Consider the following 6313-nt stretch of genomic DNA (forward strand, 5'->3'; position numbering starts at 1 on the left):
CAACTGTAAACTGCTCTGAACACTCACCCCTGGGTGCTGGCAGGAATTCAATCTCGGTCCTAATAGCCATGCCCTACTCCGCTCTCTGGGAGTGTACGAGATGCTCTGGCTAGCAGGGCACCCAGTGCAAAGGTTGCAGCCTCAGTCCAAGGCAGCTTCTGCTCCCTGAAGCTGCGGTCAAGCCCTAACCCTGCAGCTTTGTGCCGGATTCTTTTCTGTGTAGACTCAGGGAGACTCCTGACCTGGGTTTTTTGGAACATAAGACCACAGACTCAGTACTGTAAACAAACTTTATCTTTTTCTAAAAGTGGCTGTGCAAGAAGGCAAGAAGATCAGAAGCCAACACAATAGAGGCTGGGCAACCTACCATACCCAGTTCCTTAATAGAGCAAAATGATAGACTTTCTCTTCCATCCTGGTACCAAGCTAATATCTGCTGAAGAACTGCTTTGTGGTGGGCAGAGAAGGGTCTGGGCTGCTCAGGTTAGATGAAGGTCAGATGATAGCCAGAGGAGGGAAGGAGGTGTCTTCTGGTCATACCTCAGCCACCTACAGGAGGGCTTGCTGTCAGAGGTAATAGCATGCATTTGAAAGAGCACACAGTATTTGTCCAGTAAGATGTCTGGGATCCACCATTTTATTGAGGCTAACATTATCTCTATCAGTTAATGTAACATAACATTCTGTCTATTCAGGGAGTTTGGCAAATAAAAATCCTCTAATGGCCAGTTCCTGACAGTAAACTTCATAATGTTTCTCCAGGTTCAAGAGAGTATAATTAAGTTTTTCCAAAATAGAGATTTAAGTTATGTTCTGGCTTCCTGTTTCCGTGACTTGCTTTCCCACCAGCCATCTTCCCCAAGCTACTACAGATCAGACTGTGTTATTCTCCTACTTAAAACCTGCCAATGGCCTTCCATATGGTTAAAATAAAACCCAAATCCTTTCCATGAGGGGGTCTCTGTTAACTTGCTGAGTTTATCTCCTTTTGTTCTCTTTCCCCCAACCCCATTCACTTTGTTCAGACACTCCAGCCTCCTTGCTGTTCCTACAATACCCAGGCATATGCTGCCTTAGGGCCTTTGGACTTGCTGTTCCCTTTGCTTAGAATGTTCTTCCCCCAGCTATCTGTGTGGTTTCTACTTTACTTCAATTAGGTCTTCAATCAAACGTCACCTTCTCAGTGAAGACTTTCCTCACCACACTTTTTAAAATATCAACAAACCAACATACACACACACACACACACACACACATACACACACACACACCCCATGTACTTCCTAACCCTCTTCCACCCTTTATTTTTCTGCAAGGTATTCATCACTGACTGACATACTATATATTTTACTTATTAATCCTTTTTATTGTCTATTTTGTTTACTATTGTATCCTCAGTACCTAGCATACGGTAGGTGCTTAATGAATATTTATTGAATGAATGAATGACTTCATGTGACTGCCTCCTCATCATTCAGGTCTTAATTCAAATGTCACTTCCTCTAAGAGGTCTTGCCAACCACACCCAACATACCCAAATACACAATTTTATATTATTTTTAGCACTTAATACCTGGATTATCTTATTTGTTTGCTTATAGATTTATCGTCTGCATACCACCCTAGAATGGAAGCTTCCTGAGGATAGAGTTCCTGCCTATCTTGTTTACAACTATATCCTTGGCATCCAGAATAATTCTGGGCATGTTAGAATGTTCAATAAATAAAAGATGAATGAATGAATGGCCAAAGGGAAAAGACCTGAGTGGTAGAACAAACTGACCTTCTGAATGAAGTTGTTGGATATAAACTAATACATTTTTAGGGGAACTAAATTGCCCAGTCACATTTCAGTTATATTCATAGTGAATTTACATATTAGGAAACTGAAGGTTCCCCCTCCATGGGCTCCATTCTGTGAAAAAGTAAATTTCAGTAATTGGACTAGATATGGAATGACAGGCTCTTCTGGTCTAAACAAAACTTTAAAAACCCTCATGGATCTAATATCCTAGCAAAGAAGATGGACAGTAAATAAATAATCACATGTGTGGTGAATATTTGCATGGGGCTTATAAACATATAGAGTTCAACTGGGTTGGGAGGCAGGTATGGTTGTGGAAGACATCCTTTTGAAAGAGATATTTTAAATATTTGTGCCGAGATTTTAAGTGGCTGGTAGAGGGGGATCGTGGAAGAAGATTGGGGAAAGACCATTGCCAGCATAGGGGGACAGCATGCACAGCCCTTTGATGGGACAGAGCCATCCACGTTGGATTCAGAAGGCAGCAGGTACATCAGGAGATGTAGACAGAGCCAGGTCATGCAGGGCCTTGTCAGTTATGACAAGGATTTGGGATGTTGCCCTATGTGCAATGGGAAACCTCTGGAAGTATTTAAATAGGGGAATGTCATTAAAAGATCATCTACCTGTAAGAGAGATTGAGAATGGATGGGAAGAGGGTGACACTGAGGTCAGCAGACCAGTTGGGAGGCTGAGGCAATGATCTAGGAACAGGGCAACCCTGGACCAAGGTCGTAGCAGTAGGATGGAGAGAAATGGGGAGATTGAAGAGATATTTCAGAAGAAGAGTGAACAGAACTTGGTGACTGACAGATGATAAAAGGTAAATAGAACAAAGGGGCAAAGAAGACTTGACATTTCTTACTTGTCAATATGGTGGATGTTGTAATTTACTAAGATCAAGATAATGGGAGAAAAATCAGATTTGAGGAAACATACGTAAACTCAATTTGGGCCAACTTTGTAAGGCATCCAAGTGGAGAAGCCAAATAAGTAGTTGGATAAACAGGGCTGGAGCGCAGATAAAAGTCTGGGCTCTGTTGTCTCCTAAATGGCAATATTAAGATTAATAGACTCTAGAAGATTCTAAGAGCCAGTATTAATCCAACAATCAGCAGTATGACCTAGCTCATGATAAGAAGTGCCTTAAGATATCCTAAAAGCAGAGAGGCTTAAGGTCCTTAACAGGCCTTCCCATGTGCCTAATGACAGCCAGGCAATGATCTATCATGGGCTCTCTAACAGTAGAGATAATGCATTATCAAACCAAAGATCCACAGGTCATTGTGGAATTGAATTACAGCAGCTTCTGTTTATTGAACCAATACTATGTGATAAGCCCTACACATTTGCAATCTGGAGATGATCATTGTTAATAGATTTGATACAGGCCTCACTTGGTGTTACCTATCTTGTTGTTATACATGTTCTCAGTCAATCCTAAAGACTACTCTATGAGATAGTCATGATGATTGTGCCTATTTTACACACAAAGAAACTAAGTTTCAGAAGAGTGAAGGACTCAACCAAGATCATTCAACAAGGGAATGCAAATGCCAAGATGAAAAATCAGACTTGTCTGATCCCAAAGCCCGTATCCTAATTCAGGCAACTAGTTTCCTGAAGGTAAACTTAACAGATGGTCTTTTTCCTTCTCTGAGGCTTAGGAAACAATTTCTAAGGCCAAAGAACTAATCTCTTTGTTAAGCCTCTGATTATCCTGTCCACACTGTCATTTTCATACTGAGAAATGGGGCCTGGAAAGATGCCATTAGCAGTAAAAGGTCTACTTTACAGTTACAGGACAGAATTGCCAAAAATCAAAGTTCCCCAGCCCACTACAGCATATTGTCCTATGGAGCCCAGGGCCCAAAACCAGTCTTGTTTTTCAGACCCTCCCACACCTAGAGGCACTGTAAACTGACAGATGCAGCAGTGGGAAAGAGTGTCACTTCCTTGATAGGTAACCTTGGGCAAGTGACTTAAACTACTTTTCTCATGTGCTCAGTGGGGCTGATAGTGGTATTACTTCCTATCAATAATGGCTAACCATTACATAAGGCTTAACACAGACCAGGCGCTGCTCTCAGCATCTTACATGTATTAACTCATTTAATCCTTTCCACAGTCCCACGGGAGAGGCTGAGGAGGACCTGTTATTCTCCCCACATTATGGAAGAGTAAATGAGGCTCAGAGAGTTTAGTAACCTGCCCAAGTTCACACAACTAGTAACAACAGAACTAAGACCTGAACCCAAGCAATCGGAGAATGTCTCACTACCAAACCGTACAACAGCATTTCTGGCACAGTACCTGGTGTGCTTAGTTAATTCTATGCCATTATTTTCATTGTAATAATCACCATCATCATTATTTTAAAACTAAAGCAGAAGATAGCATTTAAAACTGAGGCATATAGCAGCACAACTCCAAAGAGCAGACATCCAACCTTTTTAGAATTGTCTTATAAAAAAAGAAACGCTATTTGCAAGCCAGGATCTTAAAACCCATCTGAGAGGGATGGCACTTTTTTAAGCATCCCATTTACGCAAGCAGTTCGATAAATGCCAAGGGAGCTGAATAGCACTGTAGACCAACCACTGAGGGAATTCCCCCATAAAAGCTCCCAAAGCCATTTGGAACACAGTCAGCAGGGGGTGGTCAGTGCACTCATCCTTGCCATCTCTGCCTCCCTACCTGGCAAGCTTGAGAAATTGCCACATCCTTTTTAGAAAGAAGAAGAAGAAAATAAAACTAATTAGAAAAGTCTGACATTGCGATGAAAAGCCTGCTTTTAATGCTAAACTCCATCAGAAGCAGTGAGAAGGACTGTGAGGTTGTGAGTGGAGGCTTTGAGACTCTTCCCACAGTGGGCTCCTCCTCAAAACCTAATGACACCATGTCAGAGGGGCCTTGTCAACAATCCCATTTAAAGCAGGGGTCCCCACTCACCCTATTTTTCTCCGTCGTTCAAAGCAATCCCTAATTATCTCATGTAGCTTGTTTGTTTCTTATCACACACATCGCTGTAGAAAAACACATATTCTCAGCACCTATTAGATGTTCAATAAGTATTTGTTGGATAAAAGAGATAGAAATTCCAGTCTCTATTCACATCTCATCACCGAAAAGCATTTAGGGGTGTCTAAATGTACAATTAACAGCAATCACTACAAAAATTCCCTTTCCTCTCCTACACTCTAGCAGCGCTAATAGAAATATACTGCTAGCCACCTATGTAATTTTAAATTTTCTAGCAGCCACACTTTAAAAAGTAAAAGGAATCAAGCAAAAATAACTTTAATAATGTATTTTATTTAACCAACCTAATATACCCAAAATATTACCAACATATAACAAATATTTATAAGTTATTAATGAGATCTTCTACAGTCTTTTGTTGTTGTTGTTGTTACTAAGTCTTCAAAATCCAACGTATGTGTTATCTTCATGGCACATATCAGCTTGGGCTACCCACATTTCAAGTGCTGACATGTGACCAGTGGCCACCATATTGGACAGTGCAACTCTAGCACCTTAAAACTCTCAAGAGACCCTCTCTCTCTACTATCTCAGGAAAGCTCTCTCCCTCTCTGCATTTGCTGTTCTCTCCTCCTGGAACTTTCATTCCTTCCCCAATAGGTACTTTCTCATTGCTCGCATCACCAACCTGCATCATTTATTACCTGTTGTTTAATAGCTGTCACTCTCCATTAGAACATGATCCTTGTGAGGCAAGGATCTTATTATATCCCCAGAGCCTAGCACACTGCCTTGCATATCCTAGTCCCCCAATGAGTATTTGTGAATGAATGAAAGCAGGAATGAATGAATTAACAAATGAATCCATTAGATCCCAACCCTTCCCTCCTTTGCACCAAGCTATACTACAGGACACAGACCCACCCTACTCTAGCACTACCATAGTGTGAATCATGCTTTTGTGCAGGGTCTTAATTATTTTGGGGGCCATGAACCCTTTGGTAGTCTGTGACACCCCTGGATACTTTCTCAAAATAATGTTTTCAAGTGCATAAAGTACAATTCACAGAATTACAAAGAAAACTAATTATATGTAATTACAGTTGGCAAATTTTTCTGAAAATTGTATATGGTAATATAGCACTTTTTAATAACGCACTAAATAACAAGATATAACAGCGAGTCTAATAATTTCCCTGATTTTGAAGTAGTCCTAAGCGTACATGCTATTGAGAGATCTGTCAAACTATAATGTGATGTGAAAATATTTATAATTCTTATGGGTAACAATGTCTAATATTACTCTATTCCTAATTGAAGGAAATGCTACATTTCAATTAGAAGTTAGGGGAAATAAAGATGAATTTTCCTTCCCATCCAAGTTCACAGACCCTGAATTCTATTCACTTCTTGGCATCTATGAACCCCAAGAGCCTCTGTTTTAGTGTGAGAATTCATCTCCTCAGCTTTGTCCTTCTTTTCATTAGAGTGAAGGATTTGAGAAGATAATTACAAAATGCTTCAGTA

This window comes from Balaenoptera acutorostrata, chromosome 7 (genome assembly GCF_949987535.1).
Source record: "Balaenoptera acutorostrata chromosome 7, mBalAcu1.1, whole genome shotgun sequence".
In the NCBI taxonomy this organism is placed as follows: domain Eukaryota; kingdom Metazoa; phylum Chordata; class Mammalia; order Artiodactyla; family Balaenopteridae; genus Balaenoptera; species Balaenoptera acutorostrata.